This window comes from Columba livia, chromosome 10 (genome assembly GCF_036013475.1).
Source record: "Columba livia isolate bColLiv1 breed racing homer chromosome 10, bColLiv1.pat.W.v2, whole genome shotgun sequence".
Lineage (NCBI taxonomy): Eukaryota > Metazoa > Chordata > Aves > Columbiformes > Columbidae > Columba > Columba livia.
In genome coordinates this window covers 6853141-6871424 of record NC_088611.1, presented here as the reverse complement: position 1 = coordinate 6871424, position 18284 = coordinate 6853141, and the positions used below count along the sequence as shown (strand labels likewise).

The following is an 18284-nucleotide window of genomic DNA, read 5'->3' as shown; positions in this document are numbered from 1 at the left end:
CATAAAGCAAATAAACATCTTACTGTAGAAAAGATACTTTAGTCATGTGAATCCTTCCTTATCCTGCAGTTTCTAGCCATTTTGAAATGCATTGCTAAGGGGATTAGAATCAGAATAATTATATTGGTAGAGAGATCAAATCCAACCTCCCACTTGAAGCAGGGCCAACCTTGAGTATGTAGGATACAGGGGAAAAAATCCCTTTTTCCTTTTCTGACTTGCAGAGGGATACATAACCTTGGATGTTTTGTTGGAACTATGACATCTGCTTTTACCTTGTTTTCCCCCATTACATTGAATTTCATGTTCAAACTCTGTTACTTTTCTTGACAGAACATCAAAGATGATGTTTAGTTACAGTTGTCCAGATTGCTGTAACTTTTTCATTTCAGCAGTAATAGAAACTGTTAGTGAGAAGGACTACTGGACTGAAGAGTTCTAGCCTGTTGAGTTTTTCCTCCCTTATTCTGAAACTGGTGCACTTCAGAAAGCCTCAGTTCTAATTATTTTGTAAATAATAGAAGTAGTAGAATGAAAGTTCAAATTTAAATATGTAAATAGCAGAACTTATAGAGAACTTGTAAAATGACACTGTGGTGTCCCGTCTGCTTTAACAACACCCCTTGGCATTTTTCCAGATTGCAGCTGACTATAAAATACAGTCAATGTGGTTTAGAAAATGCATATTGCATATTCAACAGCCATAAGGAATCCAAGTTGGCAACGTACATTTACCTAGGTTAATAGTTCTCAAAAACAGCTTTGGTACAGTGGGTCTGGAATTAACTTTCTAATAATTGTAAAACTGCCCAGGCAACTGGAAAATTTGACTGGTGTGTTTGGACTAACAGTGGACTATGTCTAACAAGCAGAGCTACAGACACAGAAATTTGTCATTTCAAAGTTTTAGTTGGATCATGGATGGATTTAAAAGTTCAGACCTGTTCAGTGTCAGACTCACCCTCGCACATAAGCTGTCCAGGCCTCCCAGAGACATCAAACAGCATCAGTAAGAAATAGCAAACCAAATAATTTTTGCTGAAGGTGCTGCATGGTCTTGGAAGAGTCACTAAAGCTCATGTCACGGTTCACTTCTGCACTAATTGACTTGTCTACTACCACAAGCTGAACTAGTTTATTTATTAAAACTGAATATGAGTGTACATGCGAAGAGATGTTGCCGTCATGAAAGAGAGGTCCTTAACTTTGGCCATATTCAACCTGAATAAGAAGAGCTAGCTGCTGTTAACCTTACTGACCCTCCTCCCTAAAATGGTTTCTATCTAAAGCTGAAACACGTCAGTAGGCTGGAGTATCAAGGCAGGAGCAAGGTTGTGGGTGTTGAAAACAGATGCAGCCTGCAAAAATATTTTAATAACATGTTTTTAATTTTGCATGAGAGCTGGCTACATATTTGGACTGTGTCTTGGGAGCAAAGAGAAGAGCCCCAGGCTCCCACCCACACTTGTTTATCATGAAACTCCTTGCCGTTCTCCCCATAACGGGGCGGGGGGCGGGGGGAGAATACTATTTTCTGTGGGGCTGAGGTGGAACTTTAAGCAGCATCTCAGAGCAGTGATGCAGGCGAGGGGCCTGCTAAGCCTCAAAGAGTATTTTGTGACAGATCTCCAGTGTGGCTAGATCTATACAGATTATCAAACAGTAAAGAGGGAGAGAAAGGAAAGGCTGTTTTCAGAGTCTTCAAGAACCTGTTTAAACAGTAAATGTCAGATGTTCATACATATTTGTAGACACCGACTCCAAATGGAACTGAAGAGGAGAAGGCAGGTGAGATTCTGAAGGGGTTTCTCACTGCTCAAGCCTCAGGCCAAACCCAGATGCCAGCAGCATCCTTGGGGTCAGGCAAGCAGAGCTGTAATTCTCTGTACTGTTCCCTTACCTTCAAAGCTGGTGATGGTTTATGGATATATGAGAGGGTTTTTAATCCTAGTGACACTGCCAAGAATATCTAAACCCTGCTGATTTTATTGAGAATAGATTCTAATCCGCAGTTCTTGCCATCTTTTGTTTTCTGATATGCTAATTCAATGCACCAATTTTTTTTTTATGGGATGACATCAAATAAGGGGTGTCAAAAAGATTTTTAAAATACATAGTGCTCAGACAAGCTGTTTCATATCACTTAAGAGATTTTTCCTATCCTACCTTGCATTAGGAAGCATAAATTTCATTCATTTCTAAATACAGTGAAATGTGTATCTCCTGTCTTGCTTTTGTTGCCTTTTTTTTTTTTTTTTTTTTTTTAAACAGAAAGAAAGGGCTTTCTTCCAGGAACTGTCTTGGAAAAATTAATAACAAATGTGCTTTTAGCTGGAAGCAGAAGCTTATGGGGTAGGATGGGTAACTCTAGAAGAGTGTAATGTAATTAGCTGTGCTGAGCATGTGGATCAGATGGAGTTTTATGCCTTGTAGCTCAGTGGCCTGTGTACAGCCTGTCAGTCAAGACTGAAATGACACAATATGTATTTGTTCCTAATTAGGTTTAATGTCAAGCCTGCAGCCTTGATGGATCTATGTCTGATACTAGGAAAATACTGTAACAGAGTGTGTTCCACAAATGCTGCTGTTACTGGTACCCTTACAAATGAGTGTGTTACTGTGGTTATGAAAATGTACTCTATTCTAAGTGAAACTATTCCCTGTTGATTTCAGCTGTGTGCTCTGTGACTGGAGCAATTTTGGTCTGTTGTTTGGGGCGTTTCAGAGTAACGCAGTCTGCTGTGTGCCTGGAGTTTATTCAGTGCATTCTGCTCTTTGATCATGAGTTAAGCTCTCATGTGCCCTATTGATAGTCCACGTTGGCAAGCCGAATAAGTTACCGGTGCGACATGCTTTTTACAATATGGAAGTGTCTGCTTATGACTTACATTCTGTCATTAGGATAAAAGAAATCACACTCTTAACTGACTTAAAGGTATGTGGTCTGTAAAAGTAGATCAGTCTTCAGAGTTTTAAGATACCACAAAGAAGAACAGATGAAAAATTTGACGAGCCTTGGTACAGTCTTACCAGAAGCAGAAGAGGGTGGGGAAAAAAAAAATCCCAGCATGTGATTCTTGCTTTCTTGCTTTATTTATTAGAAACCCATTCATTCCCATGAACTGCTGTGGTCTCAACTTCTCCCACCTTAACCATTCTGTGCCCCTCAAGTATTCGCAGCGGCTGGAATTAGCATGTCAGGATGTCAGTTGAAAGTAACAGAAGTTTGGGGTGGAAAAAAAAGGAACTTTATGGATCACAATATTTCATTGAAATATTAAAGATGTTTAAAGGCTTCCATCCGGGATCTCTAAATCCATGAAGACTCTGCATTGAAAAGTTTTAAAGAGTTAATGAATTATAAATAAGAAACTTACCTCATTCATTAAATGTAAGTGCATGCTCCCTCATGGATGCAGATACTCAAGCTAATGCTAGAAAATAAGTGTTATAAATGTGTGGTAAAACCACGAGTATCACTCCTATGCCACTTCTGGTGGGAGAAAAGGTGTAGCCAGAGTGCGAAAGATGGGAAGGCTAAAATTTCATAATAGCAATGTGAGTTCAAAAGTTGGGAAACTATGAACAAGTTAACAGCAATAAATAGCTGCTCTGGTGTTGAGCTCCGTTCTCAGAGCCCCGATCAGCGCTGTGCTGAGAGTTCAGCATTGGTAGTGAATCAAATATTTCTTCCCTCTCCATCACCAGTAGTCCTAACATGCCCCTTTGGGGAAGAAGTCTTTTTTCACTTTGAACATATGGCATTATCTTGAGCTGACTGGCTGCCCTGTGAACAGTTCCAAAAAGGATAAGTCTTACATTGAAGAAAGCCAAGAATGCAACTTCATTTCCTCTTCCAAAGTTTAATCTAAAATATTTGCTTTTTTTTTTTTTTTTTTTTTGGTACGGACTTAATTTGGAGCACATATGTATGACATATGTAACATCAAATAGTTACCTGATGTTCATCAAAACAATAGGAACAAAATAAAACAGTGACTTCAATGTACTTATAGGTAACTGTACTGACTGGTAGGAATTTGCATCCAGAGCTGGTTGATTTCAACTTTGTAGCAGTAGAATCTGTGAAGAAAAACAGCCAGAGCAGTGGCTTTAAAACTTAGGCTTAGAATTTATGAATATTCAATCACCTTTGTGTATAGCGTATAATATAAGCATTTGAAACCTTAAAATACAGTCATTCTATTGTGCATTTTAAATATTGTTACAAACTAGCGTATTTTCCCGTGCCACTGGGTAGGCATCACAGTGTGATACATCATATTCCCAATAAGCACAGTGCATTTCTCTGATTGCAAACCAATGCTGTTTTATCTTTTGGCAAATGAAAACCTCTGAGTTTTGGTGAAGTGATCTTTGTGCTGTTGTGGGGATGTCATAAAAACGTTGAGAAAACAATGGCACCTGAAGTGGTTTGGCATTTCTGTGCTACAAATTCCATATGGCAAGTAGGTGGATTTGTGGGTTCAGCATTTAATACAGAATGTTACGTATAAATGGTAAATAGTCAATGTGCTCCATAATGTTAGTGAAGGAAGAGACAATAGGACAGCTCTGCTAAGATTTCTGTTCCTGGGTACAATTGTGGATCTGTTTATCTCACAAAATGAAGTGCTTGATTGTGCGCATCATGTGAACTTTAAATAGCTTGGGGCTGATTTTGCTTGAAAATAAGGAGTAATTTCATTGATTACTATGGAGTTAGCAGCGTAAACAAAATAATTTCTGATCCTGTGATTTTTATTTTTTTTTTCTTTAAGGTGGTTAAGTGTAATTTAAGAACAACAGATTACATAACTCTGTGATGCTAAGAGCAAAATCAGGTTGTTGTGGACCTGCTGCTCATTACCTAAGTGCTCGGGTTAGACCCGAGGCTCAGAGAAAAAAGCTCTAGTAGATGTACTTGTTTAAAATTTTGTAACAGAATTCTGCTTCCCAACATATTTTGGCCAACCCATTCAAAGCTTTAGGTGGAAACAAACCCATTTCTTTTTGCGTACTACACTTTGTGCAACAACAGTTGAGGCAGAGGCGTATGTCTGGTTTTGGTGTTGTGTTCATAACCCCTGGTAAAGGGCTGGTCTGAGCATCTTGGGACAGTTCCCTTTTCAGTCACTGCAGCAAAGCCCACCTAAGAAAAGTGATGTAGGAAAGAAACTTCCTGGACTCTGTTAGTGACTCCGTCTGTCAAAGAGAATCTACTGACTTTTCAGCTGAATTTTCATAGCTGGTGATGCTCTGCATTCAAGACTTCTGTAAAATTCACTGTATCTGCTTTAATTTCATTTAAAATTACATGAAGACAGTAAAAACAATAGTTTCCTTCTGCAGTGCATCTTTCTAGGAGCAGCTGTTTCACATTTTTTGATAGTGTTCTGTGTGCTTTGTTTTATTTTTAATGTAATGATAAGTTAAAGTAAACTTGACAGAATTGCAGACCCAGATATCTGAAATACAATCATCCATCAAAACCCCTGAGTGGGACAGTTACAGCCCCCACATCCTCCCACAGCAAACCACGATTATAGAAGAATGTTTGAGGGCTGCAGCTGGGGTAGGACAATGTAAAGTACTCATGCTTAAGCATTCACAAAATCACCTGCTTACAAGTCTTAGTAACGAGACAGGTGAGATTAATTGAATGCGTGTTCTACATTAGTACTGATGTTACATATTTCACAGTTTATTTCAGCATCTGTCTTAATGATGTCTGTTTGAATTAGATCCACATCTCTTACGTGGTTTTCCTGTTCTTTACAGAACAAATACAGCTTTAACTATTCCTTCGTTATCAAATACAGTGCATATCCAATCCCTACTCCTCACTGTTGAGTGCTTAGCATTGCCTTCCTACCTGACTCCTGTTCTCTTTCCTTCTCAATTTCTTCCTTGCTTCTTGAAAGCCAAGAAGACCCTTAGTGTCATCACTGCTTCCAACTGCTTTTCAGCAGTTCTTCCTTCCTACCTCTATTTCCACAACTTGCTCTAGGATCTGCTTTTCAGGTGATGCACACTTTATTGTCACTTACGTGTGCATCAGCCAGGGGTAAATTAGTTCTAAGTTGTTACTCTGGTTTAAATAAAGGGCGTTGGGATTTGTTAATGTTCTGCACAGGCTGCAGAGCCCTGAGGTGCTGGAAAAAATCCTCAGCAGTAAGTGATCAAGTCCAGAACCTTGCTGTGCCGTACACAGACCTTACGTCAGGCTGGTGATGCTTCTGTGATTTTCTTTACAGGGAATGCTTTGTGGCGAGCCTGAGCTCTGGGTCAGATTTTTCTGTTAGTTTACAAATTAATTTACAAAAGTGTATATAGTAGGTAACAGTTATTTTTTGGGGACAATAATACTACTAATAATGATAGAGTCCTTCAGGCACATCAGTGAGCAAATGCATGGATTTATGCTTGTGTGTCCTAAAGTACATCAGATGAAAACTTAAGCTTTATATGTATCACATGGAAAACCATATGGCCACTTCCATGCTTGGAAAGACACTTGACCTGGCTAAACTCATTTCTCAGCAAGCTCGTGCTTGCTGACTGCAGGATTTGGGGATTATAACAGGAATGTAGACAAGGCTGTCATGTCCTTCAGCATTTTTAGCATGATGTAGGCATGAGCACAGGTGGGCAATTAAACACTTTGTACTTCATTTCCCCCTGGATGTCAGTTGTCATTTCACTCCCACTACTGGAAATAAATATCAGTGATGGAGCACCCACCTCTACATTCCACAGTCAAACGGAGGCACAGCAGCATCTGAAAATGTAACTCATTTCTTTGTGTCAGGGATGCTTTGGCACTCTTGCCTGGCCCAAAGGTGAAGTATGTCTAATCCTTGCTCATTGACATGGATTTTCCTTTAGAGCTGCACTGCCACATCCCTGCTGATGTAGATAATATTTTTGTTGTTGCCGTTGTTTTGGAGATTCTAAGGGACAGAGAAGAACATGTTGTTCTCTTGTGGAAGTGCATGCCTGCACGAACAGAGAAATCTCTGCAGAGAGTAGTGAAAGGTAGCAAATGCTGCTGAATAATGTTGCCTTTGTTCACAGAGTACAGTAAGAAAACAATATTTAGAAGTGTAAATTCTAGTACAACGGACAACAATCTTGATAAAGAAAAAAGCAACAGGAACACCTCCAGAAAAGATGTGAGATTTTGAGTGGTCCTACAGATTCACTTTTGTTGTTGTTTTGTTTTAATTTAATGGAGAATATAGATGCTGTTTTAGTGAGGGTTTGTTTTTTTTTTTTTTTTTTTTAAATAAAGAAGTGTTTGCAGTAGAATCACACAAAACTTGTGTCTTCTGAGTCTAAATTGTTTGGTAAAACACAATCGTATACAATAACAGACTAATATAACATGTACAGCACAGATAAGTTCCATGCTGTGCTATAAGACATAAAGGATAATGAAGTCCCAGTTGGCTTATGACTCAGGAGCAGAGTCTCCAGACTGACTTTGGAGTGTCCTTCAGCTTGGTTGCAACAAGCTGACTTTTTAAAATCATCCCCTCATTTTTGTGAAGGTAGCCTGAAACATGGTTCTGAAAAGGAAGAGCAAAGATGCTCTCCCCTGAAAAGCTCATTTTGCTAGCATGGTATTACCTGATATTGCTTGCCTCTTGTCTGGCAAAGTTTGGTGGGTGGAGGAAGGGAATAGGTCTTACTGTAAGATTCTAAAAGGAGCTGAATTTTCTATTTGCTTCACAGTTTATTTTTTTTTTTTTTATTCCTGTCCAACAAAAGCTGCTTTTCCATGGGAGCCTGAGGAGTGCGTGTTCCAGATGAAAGGAAGTGGAATGCATCTGAGAGAGCAGCCAAGTTTTGATGGCTTTTTCTTGCTGATGGTATGAGCAGCTAAATCTTTTAAAAAGGCAGTGTTGCTTTCCTCTTACCCCTATCAGCTATCCCATCCGTTCTGAATGTATTGTACTTGATCATCTGCCAAAACCTGTTTGTTTCATTAAATTCTTTTAAGAACAAATCACTCCTCTATGAAGTTTGAAGGATGATGTGCAGCTTGGGTTTTCCCTGGTACTTTCAGGTCGGTTTTGATAATCACCTTAGCATACTGCGTCAGATTCCTTGGTGACACAAGAGGGACGTGGCAGACTTGTAGAACTACTATAATATTAATGCTTCATTATGTATAGAAACATTTATTACTGTTGAATAACCTCATGGGCTTTTCCCCTTAAAATAGTCACTTGGCTCCATGTGCTTGAGATGCAGAGTGTCTCACATTTTAGCAATATAAAATAGGTAATGTGGGTTAGACCTTGTGCTAGTTAGTTTATGAAGCTTTAGCAAAATCCAGCTCATGCTGATGAGAATTACAAAATTGAGAGTGTTGGGCTCTAATGAAGGTTGATGTGTGGCGTACTATCTGCTCATACTAGTGATATTTCTTACCCATTAAAATCCCTTGGCCTGTGCTGAGTTCTGGATGCTGCACCTGACCAGTTCTCGTCCCTGACCTTGATGGTTTGCAGGAAAAAGCTTCTCTCAGTGAAACAGAGAGATTTGTGGTCTCTGAATCCCTTCACTGGCAGACAGCTCCGGCTGAGGCAAAGGAACACACAGTTCAATGTTAACTTGAAATTGTTACCCTTTAGAGTATCTGCGTTTCCCTCCAGAAGATAATGACACATTGTAAATGAAGTGTGTTTGTTGCCATTTAGACCTGGTAAGGTGTGAGCAGGTGATTGTTTTCGTCTTTGTGGCAGTTTAATATTAAGCACTTTCTGAGTGAGAGCTGTGGGGAAGGAGTGTGCACTTTGTGTGGAGTGAGGATATAGTTTGTTCAGTAATTATATAATATGATAAATTTAGCCATGTGTTTAGATGCACTATCCATTTATTTGAGCACAGAAACCTTAGAGCAGTGGGTATTCAGTATTGATACTGTTTCATGCATTTTCTTACTAAAATTCACAGGCATGCACATTTTTCATAGTTGAGCTTCTTTGTTTTATAGTTGTCCACTGTGATGGGTTTTGAAGAGATGCTTATTAGGATCTATCACTAAGTGGACTAATGACCCAAATCATCCAGACAGGAGTTACTCTCGATGTTTGTTAGCTAGGGTGGCATGAAGGTTCCTGATACCTGTAGTTCCAGCAGCCTCAAGTTGTCACTGGATTGTCACTTTCTAAAGGACTTTGACAAACTGTCTCAGATAGGGACCCAGTGGAGTACACCTAAACATCTGTGTTAATGGTTGTGGTTATTCAATACAGTTGCTCAGGAGCTGCTCATGATCAAATAACTGTACTTCTTGAAGTTATTGACAGGTACCTACAGAGAAGGATCTGCACTGACTTGGGTTATCTGGGAATTGACTGTTGCAGCCAGTTACTGTGCCCAGATCAGCCAGCTGGAGCTGAGGAATGCTGCTGCGCATGAAGAACCCCTGCCTTGGCCCTCAGCTGTCACCATTTGCCATCCTAGGTGAGCATGCAATTGGTATTACTCATAAATTGACTCACAAAAGCGTTCTTCACTCTGTACTGTAGGTGATCAATAGAATCAATGGCACTGTGCGTGGTGCCCATTAGCACAGAGCTCAGTGAGAAGGCTGGGAAAAGTAACAAACAGCTCTCTTTCTACTTCTTGCATTTCTTTGTTTTAACTTTTTTTTTCTTGTTTTGTTTTCCAGAAATGTATTTTCCTCCACACTTTGCAGATACCATTTTGTGATAATAGTTTTCTCCCCCTGCTTTAACTCCATTGACAGTAATTTCAGCACAGTAAAACAACTGAATGTGTCTTTTGTTAAAACTTTAGACTTTGTTTACAGAGATAAGTTCTAGTAGTTAATGCACAACATTGGGTAGGAGTTTGTCCCTGTACCGTGGCCAATTATCACTTCTTATCAGAAACTTGCTCTGTTTTTCCTCATATTTCCACCACCTACAATTTCAAAGAATACTTTATGGCGTACATTGTACAGAACATTCTTCTCAAAGGAAAAAGAGCTGAACAGTTTCAACAGTGTTAGAAAACAGGTTTTAATTTTTAAACAGAAAATGTATTAAATCTGCTTTAGTTTGTTGCCTAGTTTTCTCAGCATCAAAAATTGTTTATCACTTGGCTTTTTCAGGGAGGCTCCTTGCTATTTATTGCTCATGTTTCTGATTCTTTAGAGGTTGCAAACCTAAGGGAGAAGACGGTTGCTTGGGGTTTTTTTTACTGTGGTATTTTCTTCCTATTTTCTTCTTGTCATCTTTCATTTTTTCCAGAAATAATTTTTACTTTTATACAATCAAAACTCTCTTACTATTTCATCTACATGCTAATGTTCAGACTGGCTAATATAAGAACCACAAGAGTCCAGTAGTTGTTTTTTGTTGGCAGCTATTTTTGTCAAGTGATCCCAATTGCCCTTCTAATAGGAAGGTGTGAAAAGCTATTTACACCTAATCTAGTTAGCTAATTTTCATACTTTGCGCTTTCTATCAAGGGCGCTACTTTCCTGTGGTAGTACTGTCGGTCTTCGAGCTGTGTATATCAATTCTTTCAGACTATGCTGTTACTCCATATGTTTATGACCATTATCTGTTGCCTGCAAGTCTGTCTCTTTGCTTTCCTTCCTTTTAATATTTCAAGTATGTCATGTTATATTTTACTTCATATTACTTGTGAGGAATAATCTCTTATCTTGTTTAGATTTTAACCATTCTCCAGCTTGCTTTTGATGCAGACATATTTTAATAGTACCCTCCATTTCATATTATCAACTGGAATTCTTAATTACTGAAATCTCTCCTCAAAATGTAACCCTCCACATAATTATACTTTATCTCTCTTCACTTTTCCAGTGGATCCATCAGGTATATGAGCACTGATTCACATTTTCATTACTCAGCTCTTATGGTAGTAACAAATTGCCTCTATCAGAAGTCATCCTTGTGAAGAGGTTGCCAGGGTGAAAACACATTGAATTTCTGTACGTGTAATTACATGTGCAAGAGCGTTCATGCATAAATCAAAGAGTTTATGTAAAGCAAAGTATGCGTTAGACATTTTTCAGCTTTATGTTGGATGTATTTTGCTGATTTCATTATCTTTGTCAAAGACAGAGTATATTTAATCTGTATTGGAGAAAGGGTTTATTATCTTAGATGCTGTAGCTGTGATCAATAGTGGTCATTTAAAACTCTGGATGGCAAAGGAATCTTAATCGGACCACATGCAATAAGGTCAAGTTGGCTGTCAGTGCCGTGTAACTGAAGGAATTATTCTCTCTGATACTTCAATTTGTCTTTCATTACGGTTGTGTAATTCCAAGTCTCAAAGACGAGAAGTCATGCAGAAAATCTGTGACAGTTTTTAGACTGCTTCTAAAGCCTTGCACACTAAAGATCTATAAGTGTTACTAAATTAACAAGTAAAGGGAATTTCATGGAGTATTAATGATAACAAAATGACATTATCGTTCCCTTTTTTTATGCAAGGCAGTTACACAGAGTGAATGAGAATATGTAATGGGAAGACTGAATTGATTAAAACCTCAGTGCAGTATGTGGGAACTTCAGTTTGAGCTGCCTGCCATTAAATACTGAACTCTTCATTGCTGTTCAGCAAAATCAATACAGAACACAAGTCTGTAGTGAATCTTGGATCTGCAGCAGCGATAAAGCTTGGCAATAAAAATCACAGAATCAATGCCCAGTCGTAAAATCTAGCATCTGATAGTGCCTGTGGTTTATGTATTTTATTGATTCTTGTGGTCCATAAAGCCATCTGTTAATTTACTACCTCTGTCTGAATTTGGGGAGGTCAGTGACTTGGAGAAATACGTTATTTTCTGCTTATTCTATGTGGTGTATGGGTTACTGCAACTAAAATCCATAACTGTTATTTGTGAAAATGTTGCTCGAGGCCTTTGCCCATATGCATCTCAAGACAAAATACCATTACCCAGGGAGTGAATAAGCTGGAGTGTTCCTTTCACAAAACCAAGCAGAGTACTCCATGGTTTATTTTTTTTAATTCAGTCTTATGACAGTAATAACCACAAGTTTATGGGGTTTTTTTAAAGTCTGTGATAGAATCTTCATTAAAATACAGTTTTTCTTATAACTAACTCAATTAGTCAACGTTTATATACCTTGTACAAATATCAGGACTGGAGGTTGGTTACAAATAGGTCCTGTGACGTCTTAGAGTGAACTAGTTAACAGTCATGTATGAAATATGTGAGAATTTCACTAATTCATCATTTAGTAATCAGGCATTTTATGATTTGTCTGAAACCAAATTGCATCTTCGTCCATTAGTGAAGATTTAAGAGCTCTGTGTCCTGAGCTTTCATTTCAGCAATAATTCTTTCCTTTCCCCAAACAACCCCATGCATATTTAGGCAAGTTTCATAGAAGCATAACTGTGTTCTTAATATTTCATAGTGAGTCACAAAAATCGTTGCTACTAACTGGTTTATTTTTATGTAGGTATAAAGTACATTTTGTCCTGTGCTGTTATCTTTGTGAAGTATTTTGTATGTGATGGAAAATAAGGTGCTTAAAATGTAGATGAGCACTTGAGTTCACAAGTCTTGAACACCACTGGGAATCAAGCCTGGTGTCTTGACTCCCAGGCCTCTCTCTAACCAGTAAGTGATATTTCTCTTTGAATGGTGAGCTACTAAACCCAAACTGAAATAATCAGTCTTTTGCAAACCTAGAACACAGTCCGTTTTCAAGTTGCTTCAGAAATCTCACACTCATTTGCCAAGTTGCAGAGTACACTCAAAAAAAAATAAGAGGGGGGGCAGGGGGAAGTTTCTATGTCCATACATGGTAAAAGATTTCTGAGAATTATTTTGGAATTACTGCTGAGTCATTCTTAAAATACTTGGGAGAGATCTCTGAAAAATGTGCAGTGATGTGAAAAAATTAGCTGCAACTATCTGTCCTGCCACCAAAAAGTATGTCTCTTTTAAAGACAATAATTAATACATCCAATTTTCCCACCGTAAATTCTACAGACCGGTTGCAATTTTTATTGTCAGATAGAAATGTCAGGTTAGAGAAGTAGTGTAGACATTTACCTATGATTTATTTACTTTAAAAAACTGCAAATACAATGCTGATGTAGTAGTGTGCATGGATAGTGCCATGCAAAATCACATCCTCTTGCTGCTTTTTGCTTTGATGTACTCGTGAGCACTGATAGTGTAGCTATGGCTGGTGAAAGTAAACCGTACACACAAATAGACACAGCTTATTGTCATAGAATAGAATCATTGAATAGTTTGGGTTGGAAGGGACCTTCAAAGCTCCTCTAGTCCAGTCCCCTACCATGAGCAGGGACATCTTCACCCAGATCAGGTTGCTTTGAGTAGTTACGGGAGAGAAATAAATATTCCTGATGATGTGGTTTATTTTGGTTGTTCCAGTGATGAGAGAAGCAGGACAAAATTTTGAAAATGGGTGTTTTCTTTGTTTGTTTCTACTAAGCCAGCTGATCAGACAACATAGTGCCTTTCCCTTAAATTCCTACCTTTCTTATTCGCAGATAAATTTAAACAGTAAAGGAGTGTTCTTGCCTATACAGTCTGTTTCTTCAGAATTTGTCTGCATAGCCTGCAGCAAACCCTGTGACACGTACACAAATGTTCAATGATGTGTGGCACGTGGAACCTAATTAGTCCTCATCTCTTAATCAAATCAACCTGTACAGGGTAATTCCCAAAACATAACTGGATTATCAGCACAGTCAGACTTCTATCCAGTTGCAGTTTAAAATGAACCAAGTTACAAGGCAATAGGGAAGGTTATAGTTGTTATAGTAAAGACACTTAAAACTCTCTTATTTAGGCTGTTTAATCAGAACATCTTTGAAAACACACTGAGTTCTGATGGCTGTAGACTAAGATTCTGGTTTAATTATGTGCAAATATCTTCTTCCAGTCTGAAGGTAGACCTCTGTGCTTCACGGAAGAAGGTTTTGGTTCCTCACAGCTGCTTTACACTGAGGGGTGGATGCGAGTCCTTTTTTTCTCTAGTTTTGTTTAGTGTGTGGTTTGTTTGTTGTATGTTTTAACATGGTAGGATTGTGCAGAGGAAGCCTACAAAGGCAAGGCACTGCTGCATGGTTTGTAGCCTGGATAAACCTCCAAAGTTTATACTCTCACGTTCTAACAAACTCTTTCACTTGTGGGATTTTTTTTTTTTTAACCTCTGTCAACAGAACATCAGTCATGCTGAAGGACTCTCATTGTTGCCATCCACCACCTTCTGTTTAGAAATTAATTGTAAATATTACAATTTTCAGCAGTTCCGTGGTAGCAGCTTTACAATAAAAAAGCAGATTTTGATGATAAGAACAATTTTTCATATCCTAGGGCTACACTTTCATCCGGGAGTGAGAGATCATCCAAGAGGAAAGTGAGCTTTTCTGGTACCTACTAACATTTTCAGGGTGCTGACTTGGCTGCCATCTAATATGTTGGGTTCAGACATGAGTTACTTCGTCTTTAAGCAATTTCCCCAGAACACAGTACTGTTATATACTGCTGTGCAGCACTGAACTTCAGTAGAGATCAATGCCGTCTCCAGATTGGTTTTGCAGTGATAGTACAGGTACTGAGAACACAACACACATGTTCCTCTACAAGCAAAATATAATTGAGTAACCTTGTAATAGTCAGAATCAGTAGTTCACTTTTAGCAAAGTATTTTCCAGACATTTGAAGCCTCTGTAGGTACTGAAAAATCAGCTTAATGACTGTGTTACTGAAAAGTGACTATGTCTGCTGATTTCACACTGTTAATGAAAGAGCTTCCTGAAGCTTTTCCAGGAATTGCATCCAAGTACTAAGTGCCTTCAGCTCTTAAGATCTGCTATATCCACAACACTTAACTCTTACAGAGTAACAGATATTATTGGCACTGTCAATGTGTCCGTAGTGACATTAAAACAAACTTGGAGAATTTTTGGTGAGGATTTTGAGTAGCATTGGCCTAATTGTGCTTTCAACAAAGTCAGTATAATATCTCACTGGATTAGAATCTGTTTAATGCTTTAGAAGTTGAAGTCCACAAATATACTAGGGTAAATGTGATGTCTTGGGTGACTGGACAATGTTTGAGACAGTATATCAGGCTGCAGCTTTAACTTTTTGTTAAACTTTGCTTACAAAAAACAAAGCTTATTTGCAGAACTTTATATCTTTGTTAACTACATAGATTACTAGAATGTGCTTCAATCCACATATACTACAATTTCCAGGTACTTAAAAAACCTACAGACATGATAATTTTTAAACTCCTGTTTTAGATGTGTGGCTTTAATTGTGATCTCTTTCCTAAATAGTGAGTCTTCCTTAACTTTGATTCACTAATTCCAGATCTTGCACCACCTGCAAGTGATGATGAGATGCAGATCCTTGCAGGGTGACTGATGGTTGGTTAAACGTTTGTGGAAGGCTTGTTTTTGCAGACATGGGTAGGTTTGTGTCTCTTTTAGCAACATCACTGATGCCAGTATCTGCCAAGCAGCCTACCTGAAGTCACTGGCTCTTGGCCAAAGTAACTTCTGTTGCAAGCAGTGACAGTGAACTCATCTTCAACTCTCAGGGCTGAGAAAACCTCAGAGAAGGGTCCCCTGGTTCTGACAACTAAGTGTGAAGATCAAAACCTGGTGGATTCTGCCTCTGAAATATGTGGTGGCTTATAAAATGCCCTGTGTACAGGGAATGACTCTGAGTGCACTGAGGGCTGTTACTGCCTCTTTGGTCTGCCCAGTGGGATGTGGCCGTTTTCTATGTGAAGCCACCAGGTGGTGTGTTTACCTGGGACAGAAACATCTGTTCTAACAGCAGTGCACACCTGAACCTGTGGGCAGCCGCCCCAGTGTGACTCAGCTTGTGGCCGTAGCTACTGGTGCCCCATCAGTAATGAAAACCTATTGCTATTAACAGAGCTAGAAGAGCAGGAAGGAGGGCTAAAAAACTACTGTGTATGCAAAATATGTTTCTTAATCTGCTGCCATCACTCCTGAAGAATTTGATGAAAACAGAGGCAGAAAGCCAGTAAGATAAAAATCAGAACTTCCTGTGCACTGTTTGTTCTGTCACAGATGTCTGTCTTCTACCACACATCATTATCGAGTGCTTAATAATCAGTATTAACTCTAATTCTGGGATAACTGAGACATTATTTTACAGCATTAGCAGCTGGAAGAATGTGCAGCCTGTTAATTATTTACATTACCTGTCTCCCAAAATAACAGAGCTAGAACAAAACCCAGTACCCAGAAAAATGCCACATTTATGTAGTTGTAGGAGCACGCTATGTAATCTCTTAAAGCCAGTGCATTCAGAAGTGATGGAATAATGTGTGATGTATGGAGTGATTTGGAGCACCATCCTGTATTGGTATGTCTTAAGTAAATGGGAGATTCTTTTTTCTGTGCAGGTGTACACAAGATCTCTAATTCTTGCAGTGTTATGATGTGACAGAAAAGAGCTAAAAAGTCACTGCATGAGTAGTGAGTCTCAAAATCAGTCAGTCAAGACAGCTGGTGTCTTTGAAATGTAACTGTCCTGGCTGATTTTGAGAAGAAGAATATGCAGATGCTAGTTGTGAAATTTCCATTGGTGTTCTGACATCTGCAGATTTGTTCCCCAATTCTTCAATGCTGTATGAGCACAGATTACTGAGCAATATCACCTCATTCCAGGCGGTGCGAGTGTGATTTGCTACCAGAACTGTTTTGAGTCCTGGACAACTTGATTGCTGTTTTGCTGAGAAGGCAAAACAGTAATCTAAACTCAAATATTTTGTCCTTTCAGAGTCTCAGCCTTTTCAGTCTGTTTCCCAGTTTGCTCTTGGTTCCTTCAGTACGTGTCTTCCCCTGGGAGAACTGAGGAGCTCTGCGTGCCCTCGCTCTCTGCTTAGGGATGCAGTTAGTGGGTCCTGTGAGGTCTTGATCCCTAATGAGTCATTTGTCCCCTCTCATGTTTTGCCTTAGACAATGGGAGGTTCACACAGATCCTTTTAAGGAGCCAGTGTGCTCCTTCAGTGATGGAAAGGAAGACAGCTGACAAACTGTAACTCTTAAAATCTCTATGCTGGTTTTTTTTTTTTTTTTTTTTTTAAGAGGAGGACATTCACTCTTAGGCTCTTTGCTTTATTTCAGTCTCTAAATGCAATTTGCAGTTTCACTTAAATATGCTTTATTTCCTTTTCTGCCCTGCCAAGTTGTAATGCTTGAACAGTAGAAATACTGTGTTTTCCCCAGAGGCAAATACAGTCTTGTGAAGGACAAAGTATCTGGGAAACATTGGGATGAAAAGGAAATTGAGGAATTGCATGGCAGAGTTTTCAAATAAAATCCCAAGATGTCTTTTAATCTTACAAAGCAATGTTCTGCTCCATTCTGTCCACCCCCCATGATTCATTTACTTCACAACTTGTCGTTAGTGATGTAGATGTGTACTGTATTGTGTGCTTATTGAGAATATGCAACTTAAGTTAAACTATCGGGGCTGAAAATACTAAGGGAAAGTAACAATAAGGTCACTTGATGGAATACAGTGCTGTTTGTCACATCTGGCTCTCGTATTTCTATATGCTTGTCTCCTACGAGCATTCTGACAGTCAATCAATACTGATATAATGCTCAGAATGTGCAAAGGATTGGATGGAGTAAGTGCCAACAAGACCATCTGCCTTTTGGCAGAACTGGGTGGACTCAAAAACAGCATGTCTGGCTTTTTAAGTTGTAATCTTTTTAAGGTGTAATATTTTCTCAATAAGGAAGGAACTAATAATGAAGTAATATTTTGAGGGCTATAAGCAAGACCTTTTTGTTATTTTTTGGTACACATATTCAGAAGAAAGTGCTAACAGTACATATTCAGGCCATTTTTACCTATGTTGACAACAGAGGTCACAGATTTTCTACTGTTCACAGCAAAATTCTGGCTAACATATACTGTTTATTAACTGTAAAAATTCTCTCCTGCATTTCAAAGGGAAGATTGGAAAGTCTTGCTGTTCCATCTGCTGTCTAGCCATCTCACAAACTGCATTGGAATAATTAGACTGAAATTCCTATTTATTCCCAAACCAGCAGAGGATGGGCAGTAACACTAGAAACTGTCCCAAAATTGCCTGATTAGTTCTGCTAGTTATGCTGTCAGCATAATTCAGTCTCTATAGTAGTCCAGCACTGCTAGTGTATGCATGTTGCCGGTCAGATTTACTGTAGCGGTGGTTGCAGAGGAGAGCTGTGTGAAACACCAAAAC

General features: G+C 38.8%; 1 protein-coding gene across 9 annotated transcripts in view; it reads left to right on the top strand.

The window, feature by feature from the left end:
• Positions 1-18284, top strand: part of RFT1 (RFT1 homolog) — a 77938-nt gene that overhangs the window by 34080 nt on the left and 25574 nt on the right. For all 9 annotated transcript variants that reach the window (XM_065075157.1, XM_065075163.1, XM_065075161.1 and 6 more), the window contains 2 exons: positions 7774-7874; positions 9311-9477. The gene's annotated coding sequence lies outside the window, so the exon portion shown is untranslated. The remainder of the gene's footprint in view (positions 1-7773; positions 7875-9310; positions 9478-18284) is intronic.